Source organism: Falco biarmicus, chromosome 9 (assembly GCF_023638135.1).
Source record: "Falco biarmicus isolate bFalBia1 chromosome 9, bFalBia1.pri, whole genome shotgun sequence".
NCBI classification, from domain to species: Eukaryota; Metazoa; Chordata; class Aves; order Falconiformes; family Falconidae; genus Falco; species Falco biarmicus.
The window spans coordinates 52,804,232-52,822,595 of NC_079296.1; the positions used below are offsets into that span (position 1 = coordinate 52,804,232).

General features: G+C 41.6%; 1 protein-coding gene across 1 annotated transcript in view; it reads right to left on the reverse strand.

Annotated features, from left to right (window-relative positions):
- The window catches only part of ADAM12 (ADAM metallopeptidase domain 12), a 187,161-nt gene that overhangs the window by 83,463 nt on the left and 85,334 nt on the right, over positions 1–18,364 (reverse strand). The gene's annotated exons all lie outside the window — the stretch shown is intronic.

Here is an 18,364-nt window from a genome sequence, read left to right on the forward strand (position 1 = left end):
CTAGGCATTTGGAGTATTGTTAAGTAATGGTGGTTTGTGGAAAAGGAAAATCTTTTCCCTGTGTTACTTATTTTTCTAAAGAATGTGTTGCATTCATCAGCAAGTGACCACCCAAAGACTAGTATAGCTCTGGGTAAATGAAAAAAACTTCTTCCATTGACACTCAAAGAAAATCACTACAAGAACATCACAGAAGTTAAAGGACTGGATTTATGCTCATCACCTGAAAAGGATGTTCATGAACAGAAATCTAACAACTTGAAGTGATGTATCAGGAGACGGTGAAAAAACATGTCTGTGATGAGACATGTTCTCATTCTCTCCACACTTCCCCTCCTGCCTTTGGCAACGATATAAAAAAATCTTGAGTTGCAATTGCCATTTTCCAGACATCTCCAGAGAGGGGCACATGCATGACAATGATGAAAACTTTTCTTTTGGTAGTAAACTCATGGAACAGGGACAACAGCATTTTTTAATTTTTTTTTTTTTTAAAGAAGTCCTGCTATTAATCTGTTTTTCAACTCCTTATCTAAAAAGTATTGCTAACAAGGCCAGAAAGAAGAATACATAATCACATTTATTCCTAACATAGCTATGTCCTGACACAAATTCTAGAGAAATGCAAAAGCATAATACAGAAGAAACCAAAGATAAATGCCACCCTCACCCTCAGAAAACTGGAGAGTTTGGACTACTGAAAATCTTTGGCACAGCATTTCACAATGTTCTTTCTGTTCCAATTCAGAAATGTGTTTCTCCCTTGGGTTGTTCATTTGAACAAATCAGGCCCTTTCTTTTATTTAAAGGTGCTCTTGCATATAGAGTAGTGTGAACTAGTACACGGTCTCCATCCACACTTCTTGCACTTTAATAAACATTAAAGCTAGAACATGAAGAAGCATTTATTTTTCATTACTGATTTATTTGGATCACATCAATATCCAATGGCTCAGTCACTATCAGGATCTGGTTGTGCTAGGAACTGTACAAACACTTATTAGAGAGAAACCCCATTTTTAGAAGCCTATATCTTAAGATAGAAGGAAAAAAAAATATGAACAAGACTGATAAAAAAAAAAAAAAGAAAAAGAAAGAAAAGAAAAAGATAGAAGGAAATGGCAGTGTAAAAAGATGAAGGTAGCAAAGCCCCAACATAATGAGTATTTAAGCACAGATTCTCACTTCACGTTTTTCAGCTTGTGGGAAATATTTGCATATTAATAGATACTGAATGTTAAAACACCGCAGTGTTTGGTGGGTTGTGCAGGAACTGCTCTGGGTCTCAGCCAGCCACCACACCTAGAGCAGGATTTGGTTGTCCAACCAAGCATCTAGTGTTGATCAGAGATACTCTATATATTTCAGCAGTCAGCTCCGTAGGGACACCTCAAACCCCTTGTACTGTCTTGCAGGGCATTTGACACCAACGTTCATCTCACCTCTCGTGCCTGCAGGCTCTAGAAGGCCTCCCTGAAACAGTGTGATCTATCCATTTTTCACTGTCTTATTATCACAAAAAGCAGCTGCTTTCTTAATTATTATTTATATAACAACACTGCTAAGTTCTGTGCTTAGCAGGCATTCATTACCTTTGCAAAGGCAAAAGGCAAGACCCCATCATTACTGAAGCCAACGGAGTTCTGCCGTGCACTTTCTGGAAATGGAATTTCATCTGGGATACTGGAGCAATTTGTATTTAATGGCATCAAACACAGGCAAGGGATAGGGTAACAGATGTAGCATAAGGGCAAAGCGACTGAGCAATATACTTGCTTTTTGCTCTGCTATTTCCAAAGTGTTTGACAGCAGTGATGATAAAGGTGACCTTTCTGCTTCTGCTCATTCTACCCTCAGGCACAGATTTAGAAAATATTTCATAGATCCATAGATTTTGATACCAGCAGGGAGCACTGTGATCAGCTATCTGACCTGCCACATTACATAGATCATTTAACTCGAATTAGTCTTCTAGTATGATGACCGTGATGGAACCAGACCTGTTTTCTTACCGCATAGAGCCCTTGTCTAGATTTCCCATAATGAAGCTATCACAAGTCCGCTAAGTTTTTAACAATTAATTAAGCTCAGTGTAAAAACACTGCCCTTTGTGTCTAGACTGACTGTGTCCACACTCAGTGGATCTCACTCCTTTACGTCAATGCTTCATTTTTATTAGAGCCTTCATGGACAGTTCTACTTAGTAAAGTAAGGAAATATAACAGGTAGCCAAATTCCTGGTGTAGCTGTCATCAATATCCCTACCAGGATGAAAGCCTGCTATCTACCCTGATTAGATTACCGGCTGAACACAAGAATTCCCAGTGTGAGCAGTAAAAGACTGGTAAGAGCACCAAGATGATGGAGTCCCATTATGGACTAACCTAATAAAAAGTATGCCCCAATGCAGAAGCCAAAGTAGGATTTCAAATGATGGAAATTTCATGTACCACTGAAAGACCTTTTTAAGAAAATGAGAAAGTTTTTCAGGCGTCTGCATTAACACTCCTTTGGTTTAGTAACTAAGCTTCGTTGCCCAGATGTGTTTTCCTGCCACATGCAGTCTAGCGCTAGTGTGAAAGCAAGCCAGAGGAAACGCTTTCTCCACACGGTAGAGGCTGGGGACCTCTAGAAGACATTTTGCAAAGGAGTCCAACAATTTCTGGCAGAGAAAGAAGCTGTTATCCCCACTTTCAAAATGTCTAATATCTTAAAAGCTGTATAACCGTATAAGCACACGGCGTTAGTGTCCGGGGACAGCAAGTCATATAAAGGCATTTCTTGGAAAGTTATAAAAACTAAGTGTAACAAGCACTCGAATTCCACCACTGAGTGTGCACCGCTTCACTTTCCAATTATGGCAATAATGTTTAACATACCAAACAATAACTTCAACATATGTATCTATTAGGTAATCTAATTACCCCCCATCCCGCAAAAGATATCCAATGTAATAGATTGATTTACATTTCTGGTTTTGACCCACAGTAAAGGAGATTAATAGAGGTAAGTAAATTAATTGAGATAGCAAGCTACTTAACCTAATTGGATCAATGTAATTCTGAAAGAGCAGGGATCAAAATAACATTAATATATCATAGTGCAATTCATCACCACGTCTGGAGTTTCAAATGTTGTCAGCTACAATGCTCAGCAGTACCAGATGATTATCATTTTTTTTGCACCGCATGAAGAAGCAGAAACAAATGCTATAAAGAACTGCATCTACTGTTGGATATGATTAAAAAAAAAAATCAGTGCACTTTCTCATTTATTCTCCGAAGATGCAAAAGTGCAGTTCTTGAGTTAAATTACTTATGTACTTAGGCACTGTTTGTCAGCACCGTGGATTTTTTCACACTTCCCAGAGCCAAATTAACAAGTAGAACCTTTGAGGGCCCAGAAGAACAAGTTTTATCCTTCCTGATCTATGACAGACACAGCACAGGCTTCCTCATGCTCTGTAAATCAGTAAGAAGCTTGCCTGTCAGATTTGCTGAAACATTTTCAGGTGTCAAGCAGCTTCCACTAACCTAAGCCTCAGGGAATACGATGAACGTTATTTAAACTTCTAACTGACTCTTTCTAACCTTCCTGACCCCCTGCAATGTGAAGCCTTAGGCGGTTTGTTTGGGAAGGGGGAAAATGTCCTGTTTTAAACACATCAAATTTTTTGCTCAATCCATTTAATGACAGGAATGGTAATTTAACACACTGCCTCTCACTTGCAAATGAGAAAATCAGTCTCTGCTCTCCAGGCACTAATACATTATTTCAAAAGGTTATAATGATATTTCATCACCCAGGGAGTCAGCAAGACAGAGTCTCAGAAGCTAGAGATGGAAAAAATCTAGTGGATCATACAGACGGCCTCCCTGGAAGCCAAGAATGCTATAGATCAAATCAGGTTCTGTCTCATCGCGCTTCAAATGTCAGAAGCAATGCTGATCCCACCGCTTTCAAAGGGAGATTACTTTGCATTCCAGCAGATGTTACTGTCACAATGCATTTCCTGATATTCAGCCTTTTCTAGTTTTCCTGAGTCACACTTCTATCACTAGCTGAAACAATTGTTTTTCCTTCTTGGTACATCTATCATTCAGATTGGTGCAGATTATTATCAAATTCTCCCTTAACCACCCATGTGCCAAGTATGGAATATCAGGCTAAAAAAAATGATGAGAACTGTGTATTTGTCATGTTAGTGCTACTCAGCAAAACGCTAAGCATCACCACAGTCAGAGCAGACACCAGGGCTTCCCTTGGTGATACGGGAGAAACCGGCAGACAAAAGCCCAAGGAACAAATCTCTAACAGCACACAGGCTTGTTCTTCCATCTGTCTTTTGGGATGAAATTTCTTTGGTTGCCCTCCCCGTTCCAGGTCATCCCCCCTGCTACACGGATATAAGGGGGAAGACACCAACACTGTTCTCCATCAAGGTGGATCACAAGTCTCTCAAGGCTGATCTGTGAGCCTGAAGTAACACCCAGCAACCGAGACTCAACAGCACCGCTTTACAGCCACGCAGTGCGATGGATGTCTGGATGGTCTGGTACACGTTTCCTTGACATCCTGGGTGGTGTGTGGCTCACTCTCACACATCTCAGCACGACTATGCTTTGCTTTTGCATGACATGGAGGATAAAAATTGACCTTTGCTTCAGCAGGGAATCAAGCTGGCAGAAGAGACACAAGTTTTTACACTAATAAATCCCTGCTTCTGCTTGCCTGATTGTTAGTGCGAGCGAGCCAGCAGGGACCTCATCTTCTTCTTTTGGGCACACACTCTGTGGTACAGAGTCCAAACCCACCCAGCACTGCCAGGGATGTGGCGTGATCTGCCTACTGCCATCAAACATTAACTAGGACTTTGAGATGGGGGAAAGTGGAACAGGAACAGGACACTTGGCTAAAATCCCATGCTTGAAATAGAAACACCACGAGCAATTTCTAAAAGCTGCTTTTTCTTCTGAATCTCATGGAAGTGTAAAGCAGCCTCAAATCAGAGCTACAGCTTTGTCGACTATTTGACTCTGAGGTCTGACACGCCTAGGAATGAATCTTGGGCATTCCGCATATATACTGCAAGACTCGCAGGGCTGAAGCGTATGACCTGATTTTTGTTTCTGCAACTCCTTGTCCTGTGGAAAGGTTTGGGAATGCAGCCCCTAATCCTCACCTTAAATCTTCTTTCAAATAGGGTCATGTATGGACATGTCTGTTCTGGGGTCCAACCTCACAGCGATGCGCCCTTGGAGTAGGAGGTTTCCCAAGGTTGTATTTGATGATACAGGGAAGGTGCTGTGAGCCTCCTGCGCTTTGCAGAGGAACACACACCTTTCATGCTCTTAAGTTTGCTTTTCCACTTACCTTTGTTTTTGATTAACACCTCAGTACAGCTACACCACTTCAAGAACTGGTCTTTTAGGAAGAATATTAAATACTCCTATGACTTCTTAAATGATGGCAGTCAGCAGCCTCACCTCCTTGGTGGGAGCATCGATCGTAATAAGCCCCTGGTAGTGCAAGGCTGACTCCAGTCTGACCAGTGCTTCCCTTCCCCGCAGATACGCTGCTTGCAGCTCAGACGGGCACCTGACCTTTACTGATACTTGTTAGTCTTTCTCGTCCTTCCAAATGATGAAGTGCCCGTTTTCTCCCCCAGCCAAGTCCTGCCTCACTCTGTTAGGCAAATCCACGTTACAAGCCCTCCAGCTGTGCACTGTAAATCCTGCCCGCAAATGGGGGAGGTGAGGGGGGCGAAACAGGACGGCGCACGGGCAGTTATAAAAAATGTCATCTAAACCTCTGCCCACTGACACCAGCATACTCCATTAATCCTTAAGCATCTCAATTCAGGTCGTTTTGACCTTTATACTGGATTTTTTGTTAATTCTTCCATTGCTGTATTTCTTCACTGGTATATTCAGAGGAATGAACAAGTCCGTTAAGCCCGCCGCTTCTGCTGTGGTGGTCCCAGCACAAGGACCTCCTGATATTCAGAAAGGTGATATTCACAGAGAGGTTTTTCGATTCTTCTTTCTCATTACAACATAACGAATGAGTGAAGCATGGGTAATGACTTTCCCATGCACAGGCACCTAACATCATCCTATCTGCAAAACCACCACATATTCTTTAAACACGGCACATTCTTTCCCCTTGTTTAATTATCTTAAGTGATTTGAAATGTTTTTGGACATTTTCCCATTGAATGTCTCCACTTCATAATATCCTATCTGCTACACTCCAGCGTGCTGCCATAGAGGGACTGCAATGTCATAATTGAAGAACCTGAGAGATTGAAATTCACAGAGCTTAATTAGTGCAACAATTCTGAAGACAAGATGGGAGCAAAATAAAACTATAATAGCTAGGAAATCACCCGGGCATCCCAAGTTTCGGTACTAACTCTATGGCAGTAGCCTCTAGCCTGTTTCACGTGGTCTGTGGATAGACAATTTGAGTGGATCATATGCTACATCTGAAAAATATGTCTCTGTACGTCCACCCAGTTCTTTTGATGCAAAATTCATATAATCCTGTGTCTACTGGAGCCCACGTTAAAATCCCGCTCCCATCTCCTTGCATGAGTGGAACAGTATCTGGCACCAAGAGAGCAAATTTTTATAAACGAATGCTACAACATCAAAAGCAACAGCCACACTCTGAGTTATCCCTGGACACTGTGTTGAAACACAGGCACTCTCAATGATAGCTTCTCTCTGGTGTGCTGGGGATAGGGAGACAAGAGGGGCAAAGCACAGCTTCTAAAGCCTACAAGCATCCTCTCTTCAGAACTAGTCACTACCTGTGGTTGCAGCATACAGAAAACCAAAGAACAGCCTAAGCAAACAAATCCAAACACCTAAGGGAGAAAACCACCTCAGTAGCAGGCAATCACCGAGTGATTGAGAGCTTTCTTGTTTCCTGTTTGCTTGGAAAATAAACCATAAAACTCACCTCCCCACACTTCAATAGAAAAAGACTGAAACGAAACTAAGCACGTCAGCGGCCTCCCATGCTGTCCCAGGCTCTCCATGCACACCCTGCTTGCATCCCTCATGGCAATGTTTACAGCAACCATTTACCTGACAAAACTGTAGCGTTCATTTTATCATTCTAATTCCAAAATGTTAATGAAGAGACAGACTACTGTTAACCAGTGTTGTGGTGAAAGCATGTTCTCCCTTGGAAGAAGATAAACAAAATGTTTTCCAAAAAAGCAGATGGGTGAAAGCCAATTCTCTCCCTGAAAGGGCTTAAGCTTGGCCAAAACCCTCTGGGCAGTCGTGATGCACCTCAGATGGTCATTAAGGGATGAAGCAACCTACCTGGCATGTGGAGGGGAATGAAAGGAATAAGAACAAGGTTAGCTCCGTCTTCACCAGAGAGCTTGGAGACATAGCCAAACTTCTCCAGCAGAAGAGGTAATGGCATCACTTCTGGGAGCTTTGACTAAAACTGCGCATCTCACACACATCAAAGGACAACATCAGAGCTGGTTTCCCAGCATCCCACTGACGCTAACCTTGAAGATGCTCTGACTTTTCACCAATCAACTCCAATATACCAGAGCAGCATTTGACAGTTTTCAGCATCTCTCTCACAGAATTGTCCTAGGAGAGCTCCTTGTGAGGAATATTTTATATTACCTCCTTGAGCTTCCCTGTGTAGTAGAACAATAGAAATTGTACAATGGGTTCAGCTGGGCAGCCTGCCATGAAAAGCAACACCTTCAGTAAAGGCTCCAGAATAACACCAGCCATGAAATGCTGTCAGCTACAGAGAGGTGACAGCACTTACTGGTTAACTGACTTTTTGATGGAAAAATAAAATTCTGTACGTTTAGGCAAACTATGTCGGCTGACTGCTTTAGAGCTACTTTACTGTGTGAGCCACATTGAGTAGTTTTAACTTAGAACAATGGAAGTGGCTGTGAAACCCTGAAGCAACATGACAAAAGTTCAAGCATTATGCTGGAAAAAACCATTGAACGACTACACCTCTGAAGTATCTATGGCAAAGATCAAAATTAATGGGCAAAGCTGTACTGCAGGATGAACCCGGACAAATTTACGCAACTCAGTATTCTGAATTGGCTTTGGCTAGACTAAAGACTAACACGGTTCTGAAAGTCTGGCTCCCCTTCCATGGATCTGTTCCTCAGATGACAATGCTGTGGTTTCTGATGAAATACATACTTCCTACGATTCTGCTTCCACTAAAACTTGTACAAGATAATCTAGGGGATTTTTTTAACATTCTGATCTTGCATGCAGAATACAGCATTAGTTACAGATGTAGGCAACGCAGACAGCACCATAAAATCATGGCTCAAAAGATTCACTAGAAAACATTGAGATGTTTCAGAAGCTAAGAAGTACATATCACAAGTGGCAGACATAATATTTTAATGCATTCTTTTCTAACATCACAGTACTTCCTTTCATAAAACAAATTCTTTGTAGTCCCTGTAACACTTCTAGGATGGCATATTTTCATTAAGTAATAAGTCTGGAGATACGGGGCTGGAAAGCTGTCAAATTCTATTTGAAATGTTTCATTCAATTAAATATGTCGTTTGTAGCTGAGTAAACCTATGCTGCTGAACAGATGTCATTGGGCAAATTGTCTCACTGTACTTTCATCTGAACATTTTCAGACTAGTACAGAATTCTATTTGAAACATCCAAGAAAACTAGTCCTAACATGGAAAATTTATAAACATAGAAATTTAAGCAATACCAATGAAAAATCAGACCTTATTAAAATATAACTAACAAAATATAAATAGTGCTGTGGGCTTACAAAAGGTTATATGCAAGCACTGAAATCCTTTTGGAAAGCCAGGCTCTTATATTAATGAAAAGTCAGTGAGCCTAGGTTTATTGTTAGACTCTGACCAGCAACCACATCTTCTCCGTCTCTCATTCTCGCTTTTGTGTGTGTGCCCGTAGGTTTGCATTTGCGTTTTTAATGTAAATGAACTTATCTTGCCGTTTCTGCCAGTTTGATGAAACATAAAATAGTATTTTTGTTTTATAAAGCCCTCAGTTTTTCCCTTGCCACAAGAATGAGCCATTTGCTCTAAATAGGCTGTACTCATATTTCACTTGCAGAACACCGCTGACTTTTACAGATATGCCTTCATTTTGCCCTACGCCTCACTGTCCCTCTCGCTAACCTTTTAAAATTCTGGATGAAAAGGGCAGACACATGTAAGGACATTTTGGTGCAAAATCTGTGTTGAAGTCTCAAGCCTACAAATGTGGTATGCGTGCTCATTTAAAACTAAGTAAACCCAAACGCCGTTAAGACTGGCTGCAGGTTGTCAGACCAAAGGTCCACCTAGTCCTATATTCCACCTCCAACAGTGGCCAATATGAGGGAAATAACTTGTGAAGAGGACAGGCATGCTACATTTCCCTGAAATACTGCTCCTGCTGCTCTGCCTCCAAATCCTTTATGAGCCAGGGTCAGATGTGGAGCGGAGGCTCTGGGATTGAACAAGAGCTCGCAGGGTGTTCTTACTCTCCCCTGACACTCTTCCTTTCCAGTTAAAGCAGTGCCTTCCATCAAGATCAATTAATTTGGTAACACAGCAAGCCTGCAGCTGCAGGTTTCAGGCAATGCGTTAAAGGTAATGGCAGCAATTACAGCGCGGTGTGCTGGGAAGTCGGTTCCTATGGAAAAGGCTTTGCTTTTGGGCCTAGCACAACCTTGCCGGGACAGAAGAGCACCCCGTAAGATACCCACTGTCCCCACAGCCTGAATGCTTTTGTTTGCAGGTTGGCTATGCATGCTTGGGTGGTTTTCAAGTATGTAAGGTTTATTCTTAAATGAGCAAACAAAGCTTCATGAGATCACGGACTCCTGTTAACGTTACTCCAACCCAATAGAAATACTGCTGCTCTCTGGCTTTGCTAGTAGCCTCATTTCTTGCACAAAGGTGTAACTGCATGTTTTCCAAACCACTTCTGAAACTAGCACATCCCCCACCATTCACGCTTGAAGACGGTCAGCCCTATACTGACTGCCTCAGTCCCTGCAACAGTCCCAAACACTGTGTCAGCTGTTGCCATATGGTGCTTCAGGAGATTTGGGAAAACCTGGAGTGATTTTTCAAGTAATGTTAGGCTACACTGTCAGAGGATGATGGCTCATTTCCAACTAATTCTGCTTCAACATATGACTTGAAATTGGGGGGAGTGATTCAGGTGTTCACAGAACAAAACCGTGGAGCCGAGGGACCAAGCAATGGGTGAATTTACAGGGTGGAGGCATTTGACAGAAAGGAGGGGACTTGAAATATTCCTCCTTCCTTTCCTTTTTCTTACCCATTAATTACTGTCCCACATTCACTGTGTTTTACCTCAGCCATTCTTCATCATCTTTCCATTCCCTCTCCTTTTCCCCAAATTATTCCTCCATGGCCCTCCTCTCATCACCTCTGACATGCCTATGTTTATTATTGCGCTGTTAAAGAGGAGATACAGATTTCTTAGTAAGTAAGACACAAAAAAGCAACACAACCACATTGGTGTTTTTCTTAAACAAATCTCAAATCTATGGGGACCACAACACGGTGTACAAGACCGGCAGTTGCCAGGGCACCAAGCGACCAAGTCCACAAGACATGACCTCAGTGGGACCTCTAATGGAGATAACACTGATCATCATCCCTGTTTGTCAGGTCAGGCTCCTTCTTCATGTTTTTCAGGCAGGAGAGGAAGAATGACCAGTGAAACCAGGACACTGGGGTAAGGGTAAACTAGGTTTTTAGCTTTTCTCTTTGTTTTTTTGCCTCCCTTTCTGCCGCACACTTCCACTGTATCTAATTCCTTGACTCTGACATGTGTCAGAGCCCTTTATGAACCAATTAAACACATTAATTCAACAGAAAATGACTGCAGGAACACATCAGATCAATGCCCGTGGCTTTAGCTGGGCACTGGCTCGCTGCAGACTGCGCGCACAGCAGAGCTGCAGCAAACAGACGTGGGAAGGAAGGGCAGGCGGTGGGGCTGGGGCACGAGGAACCCTCCTCCTCACCCCCCTGGCAAGCTGTGGTCAGCAACACAACGAACCCCGCCCCCAGCATCAGCTGCTTCTGCTTTTACTTATTTAGGATGGGTCAATGTCAGAAACAGATTCTGACTGCTGGCTACAGGAAGGTTTGCTGCTGGCCCGGGGGTCCCAACCGGCTTCCCACCCACTTTGAGGGCATCTCGTTGCACTGAAGTCACTGAAGATATGCTGGTAAAAAGCCAGGGTGAGAGGAGGATCAGACACTGTCTTTTAGCGGTTAAGACACAAAATTATAATTTTCTTTTCAATTCAAGGAAGTAATTACTTTATAATAACATTTAACATTTAGTTGCTGACAGAGATATGACATTTACCTTACATAAGTCATTTTAATTATTCTTACTAACCAAGACCTCAAAAATATTGTGTAGTCTAAGCTAACAATGTCTTTCCAGTTATTTTTGGTTCTACTGTCATTTGAAAAATTGATGCCTAGAGCATCAGCATTTATCAAGCTTATTATAGATTTCATCCGAATGACTACAGATAATTAAAAGTATGCTTCATTTTTATTGTAATGTTTCCCCCCCTAACACTGCAAAGTAATTCTGTTGTTGCTCAGGGTTTTAGGAATTAATGTAGACTCATCTGCCAGAAAATAAAATTCCACAGGATTATATACAAACTATTCATATATACAGACATGAGTCAAATATGCAAAAATAGTATGTGCATACACACATACACACACATATACTTTGGAGCACTGTATGTGTTTGCACCTATATAAAATAATCTTGTGAATGGTTATTTCAGATACACTGCTTCAGACACTTGGTTAACCATCCTCTGAAAATCAGTTTTCTCTATGGCACTTGGTCTAGCTGGACACACAAAATCCCTTTTAGAAGAAGTTTGTCACATAGATCTGTCACCTATATGAAATAAATGAACCTGGTGCCCCATCATCTTACACCACGCAGAATTATTCACACTTAAATGAAACATATGTCTGCTACTACTGCAGACACAAGTGGAGAAATCTTGGCAACTTATTGCTATTATTTTGTGTAGGTGTTGCTAACTTAGAAGATGCCCAGAGTGAAGAAACACAATAATTAGTGCAAGACTGTGTTTAACTTGCATAAGTATAATAACTGCACCTAGAAACCTGCTTCATTCTGGGATCCTTGACGGTACTTCCATTAAACAAATTAATGTATCATGAATTTTCCTTGGCATACCTTTATCATCAAATGCTTTATGTTTTTACATGACTTTCTAGGTTACTTTGAAACTAAAATCAGCCATAAATAGCAATGGCATTAAAAAGCAATTACAGATACATGCCTTTTTAATGCCTCTATTATAACTCACATTCTGGTAAATCAGAGAGAAACTATTTAATGGCACAGGCACAGGAGAAACTCTAATGATTTAGTATTAACATCCATGTGAGCCAGTGCTAGCACAGGGCTGGTGAGGTAGTTTCAGACTGAGGTAAGAAAGAGGAAAAAAATATAATGAGGAGAATTTGACATAAATATTGGGAAATAGATCTATATTTTATAAAGGCCATTTTATCCAAGACAGTTTAGGTTTCCTCCCACTCACAGAATGAATTCACAGTGAATAAACCCTTGACTCATGAGAATATTTTACATGCAGATTTGGATTTTATGTAAATTATTTAAGTGTGTTTTAGAAAGTTTGGGCAGTGATGCAGAAATGTTCCCCTGCCTATGCCTATCAGCCAAAGGAAAGCAGTCGTCACCAAGGAATTCATAAGGGTAAAAGTTTTGCGAACAGGCTTAAGACTAGGCTGGGGCACGGAAAAGGCGAGGGAGGCTCTGTTATCCTGCCCCATAAACCTGCCTCCTCCTGAGGGCAGGGGCGAGGTGGTGCTTTGCACCGGGCTGTGGCAGCAGTGTAAACACCTCTGCCCAAACCAGCACGCTGCAGGCTGGAGAAACCTAAAACTGGAGAATGTGGAGACATGTGCTAGTGCCAGTCAACCTCCAAAAGGAAAATTTCGCAACCTTCACATCTGGAATATCAGAAGAAAGGTTAATTACATGAAAGGATAAGATTGTTTTGCTTTATTTCCTGGTTATTTGTAACACCCACCCCCCCTCCCCCCGGAATCATCTTTATTTGTTACACCCAAGCCAGGACATGTTCCTCCATGTTTTAGTGTTGGATAGCATCAGGTAAGGCAAGAGATTGTTTCTAGCAGAGAACTGAAACAACAAAGACCCTAGAGCAAGTCTCTCCAAAAGAGTTCTTCAAAGGAGAACTGCTGAGACACTAGAAGAGGCTCGAGGTAACCAATGTATAATTGTCCACTGCACCGCAAAAGAAAAGAATTCTGTTTGCTTTCTTGCACATTGCTGAACTTTTAACCTTTGAATTTATTTAGGCCCCAAAAACCAGATATGACATTTTACGTTGATTACCCTACCTAAAATAAGGGGTGCTTTTTTTGTTGTTTAAGGTGCGCTCTTCCCATTAGGTCAATGCTAACAGGGAAATCAGGAGGCTGTTTTACTGGATGAGCAATGTTACACTGTGCTGCACCATAAGAATTAGCTGCAGCGCTTCCGTCGCAAAAAGCAGGAGAGAACATTTTTTTCAGTGCTGTGCCAGCTGCTCAGACAACGCACTGAAGGTGCACGGAGACTTTCTACCGCGTGCGTGTCTGTCTGCTACCCAAAGCCAGACAAGCCTACCACAGCGTTGTCAACAAAGGTTAAAGAGAAAGCACACGTTACAGGGGAGACGCCAGGTTGTCAGGGAGATCTAGATAATACTGAACAAAAAAGCTTTAACCCAGCTCAGTTAGGTGAGGGAACAGAAGACACAATCAGAGCTACTCACAAAATAGCCGAGAATTCAACAATTTGGGAAACGTGTCATGGGATACTGAGCCTTTCCCCTCCAGACTTCTGGTTTTAATTAGATCCTTGTCCAAACTAATGGCAAGGATTTTAGCAGCTGATGGCTGATGTGTAGATTGCAAAAAATGAGCTGGTCTGAGATTAGCCAGTGATATCATCGTACAATAGGCTCAATCTCGCCACATTCCCCTTTCCTCCCTCAATTCTGCCAACTGTCCGTTTTGTTATCAGTCTGAGCGGGAAGGAGATCCCATATGAATTCCCAACTCTTCTCTCACTATTAGGAGGCAGGAGGCAGAGCACGACAGAGGTAGACAAAGTGGGCAGGCGATAGGAGGGTGCAGTAAAACTGGCTTACACGTTCTGCACGCAGAGCTCATCAATCCCAGGGACATTAGTCCAACATTTCAGACAGCTAATTAATGTAAGAGAAGGAACAAAAGAAAAACAGAAATAAAGATAAATGCCTGGGAAAATCAAAGCCACAACCACCAAAGAAGTATGTAAAATTTTTCCTTAATATTTGTAGGCATTTTCCAGGTGCTAGTAATGCTTTGGGGCATCCTTCCACTGCTTTCAAAGCTTTCCTTCCTCACCTCCTGACTATTTTTTATGGGAAGTGGATTTTTTTTTCTTTAAAAACACCTTCACTGCTTTCATATTTTTGCCTCATTTTCCACATAGGAGTCAGGCCCTTCATCTCAGTAATAAACCACATGCACACTGCCATGGCTTTTAGGTAGGGTAGAAGTTTTTTATGAAAACCACTATTATCATAGCTCTAACATTTTTAGATGCCATTAACAAAATACCTCTACTTGATTCTGCCCTTTAAGACCAAACTGTTTGGTCCTGGATTTCCCCTTGGTCTGCTCCAATTTGTCACGCTCCAGAGAGGATGAATATTCCAGCTGTACTTTGGGAAGTGCAATGGCTTGCAGTTCGCATGACCTTCTGAGACATGCTGTTTCTCCATATCATAACATGCCAAGAGAGATGAGCTTTGGTCTGCAGCCCAAGATACTGGTTTTTTTCAGCATCAAGAGCTATAAGGAAGTTTTCCTTGGAAGATGGTCCTCAGTGCAGCAGTTCAGATCTTTACCTTGATCTGGTAGAAATCTTTACTCCTAAAGAGTGTGTCAACTGATGAATGTTCATATTTGGTTTCATAAGCATATTTTGGACACACCTAGAGAGTGCACAGGAAGCAATATCTCATAAATAGTAGCGCAAATCAGCAGAACCTCATTATTTCCTACTGAGTTATGGTGGTTCATATCAGCTGAAAGGAACATGACAATAAAAAATAGAATGCAAAAGAGACTGGGTCCTTCAGTTAAAATCAGGCAGTGAACAAACGAAGCTGAGTTTTTAACTCAGTGCCAAGACAGTAAATGTAGTTTATGAAAGAAGAAAAGAAAAAAACCCCACCACCAAACCATCACGGCACTGGAATTCCAGAAATCTGCTCTCCTAAGAGGAAATTTTTCTTAGCCTTTCTGATGGATGAGAGGCTCAAAGTACAGTGTCACTGAAACAGGAAAGTAACTGCAGCTACAGAGACCCAAATCTGCCAAGATACAGACAGCACTGCCAAAAAGGCATTTTAAACTTTAACAAGACCTGACCAGAGACTATTTGGCTTGTCTCAGTTTCATGATGGTTAGAGGCTGGAAAGGTAGCAGAATCTCAGAAAAAAATACCTGGAAAGCCTAAGTGGCAGAAAAATAGCTAGAAGTGTGTCTGGAGGGGAGAGGGCACAGGAACATCACTTTTCAGTGAGGTTTCACTGCTGGACAGTTTGCTGATATTACAGAGTTTTAAAGGTATTTTTTTCCCTGAAAGCTTTTCTAAACCCATCAGCTTGGCTTGCGGCTCTACACCTCAACCAACAGAACACAAAGCTTCGCCTGCTTCCTAAAACGCCCCTCCGCATCTCACTGAGCTTAGTTTTGTTTATATTTCTTCATATATTTTTTCTTTGATGGTCTAGAACCAAGAAAGTCTTATGACTTTTTGAGATGCAAATGGTTCTAGTAAGAAAGCAACGACCAAGAACCCTATGAAAGGATCAGCAAGAAAATGTCAATATTTTATGTTTGTTTGTGTTTGAAGATTCCGCATTGCCAATTACAGTTGGCTGCTGTCAGAGAGCATTATCCCTAACAAGATCTCTAGAAACACACAACGAACATGATCTTGAAGTTTCCAATACTCCAGATCGGTAGAAAGCTTGAGGACAGTGATATCACGCTGCCAACAGATGTCATAAATAGTACGGTTTCATCTTGGCGTTGGCCTAACAACTGTCTTTTCCTTTTCTATTTCGTGCTTCAGCTGTCATAACAGATATGTCAAACAATATTACCCTCCCAACAATATCAGTTCAAATTACTTCCTGGGATACTCCTCTTCTGGCCTCTCAAAGCAATGAGTCTATTTTCTCAACTGGAGCTGGTGCAACAGTAGAACTAACTCACTGTGTATCAGCATATCTTTTCCATGAAGTACCAAATTCAAGATGTCAGAGATTAATCCGAAAGGCAAACTCATGTTAAATAGACTAAATCACAGCACTTATGCGCTGAGTTGCTATGGCGAACTTCCCAGCTGAAGGCAGAAAACCTTTTGCTTATGGCATCAGTGCCAAGGCAACAGGAAGGCGTTCTGCAGCCTGGACCGAGCGATTACCTGCCGGCTATTGCCCACTGTCTAAATTAGACACGTGCAATGCTCTTTTGAAGCTTTTTTGCTACTTCCTAATAACTACCTGCTCCTGGCAACACAGATGTGAAGAACATAGCAGTTTGCAAAGAAATCCTCAAGAAAACAATACCTTTGCAGTGGTATAGACTTAAACACTTCTACAGAAAAACATTCGGGATGGGGGAGGAAGGGAAACTGTCATCCTAAGGGCTGCAAATTCAGAAAAAGCTGCCACATCTAACAAACACATTACAGGTCAGCCTGCATTCACTGATGCAGCTCTTGGTGGACTGTTCAGAACTTTTTTTCCCTGTGCAAATATCAGTGTTTAGGATTCCTGTTCTTTCATGAAGATGCAGCTCCTGCTGTAGCAGAGCCTTGAACCCACCATGTATTTATTGTAAGGTGTCAGCTGTGGGTAGCAGTGCAGAAGAAAGGCTGACAAGTCCTCTTTCTCGCTGTATGTCTCTATGTTCAAAAAGCAGGTGTGCCACAGCATGAATATTTTATTTCCACAGATAAATTATTTCCTCATTATAACATACTAGCTGCTTGGCACAGGTGATTTCACACTTGGTTGGTGTAGATGATGCTACAGGTCATACAGTCACTTTCTGACACGCAAGATAGAAAAACTGTCTGCTAGAGTCAAAACCCAAGCTGCATTCGTCAAGAATCAGTGTTTCACTCAAATCATTACAGCAAATATGGTTTATCTGTAGGTAGAGCAAGAAAGGAATAAGCCAGCAGACAGCACTCAATCTAAGACAGACATCCAGAAACATATCAGATAGTACATAGGAGAGCTAAATTGTGTCTGTGCAGAGGTAGACATGCATCAAGTATCCCAACAGTGAATTGCCGCCAAGAAAATGAAGTCTAGTCAATTTAAATTGCAGTGAAGAGTATTCTCAAGTTTTCTCTTTTCCCTTTATTCGCCTGCCAATTGTGTGTGGGGGGGTACAATTTCATTTTCCTGTTTTGAAAAACATCTCCCCCTCTTCCCAATGGGTAAAGTCTACCAAAACTAAATAGGAAACTGCAGAATCATGGCTGGGATCCAGCTGAAATTTCAGCACCCATTTAAGTAAAAACACATGCTTATTTCCAGCTCTCTTCAGAGAAGTCTTTAAGCACATGACTGAAGCTTTGAAAGTGGTTTTTCTTGGTTGAAACTGTTTGATAAAAGTAAATGTTAAGTAACCAAGCCCTTCAGAAGAGAAGCAGCACTCAAGTGTGCAGGTCTTGACTGGAACTTGTACAGCATATAAGCCTAGGGTTGCTCAGGGCGCTTTCTGCCAAGTTATTTCTATATCTAGAAAGCCAACATGCAAGAAACAGGAGAAAAAAAATAATTGTCCTTCATCTCCTTTGTGCACAGTAACTGTTGAAAACATTCAGACAGGAGTAAAACTCTTAAATGTGGCCCATTTAAAAAAGAAAGAAATCATCCATAAGACACAAAGAGCAACAACAGAGTGCTAGTGCTCAGCACACCTATAAAACATGAGAGCACGATTTGGACTGCAGCAGCTCTTACATCCAGGAACAGACAGGAAAACACTGGCTCCTCTGAGCATGAAAGCAAATCAAACATCAAGAGACAAGAGTATGGCAAATGCCACCCTATCCTATCATGAAGGAAGATGGACAAGACAGCAAAGACATTCAGCAGGTACAGGCAAGAAAAAAAGTGTTTTCTTTTAAAAAACAACAACAACAAAACA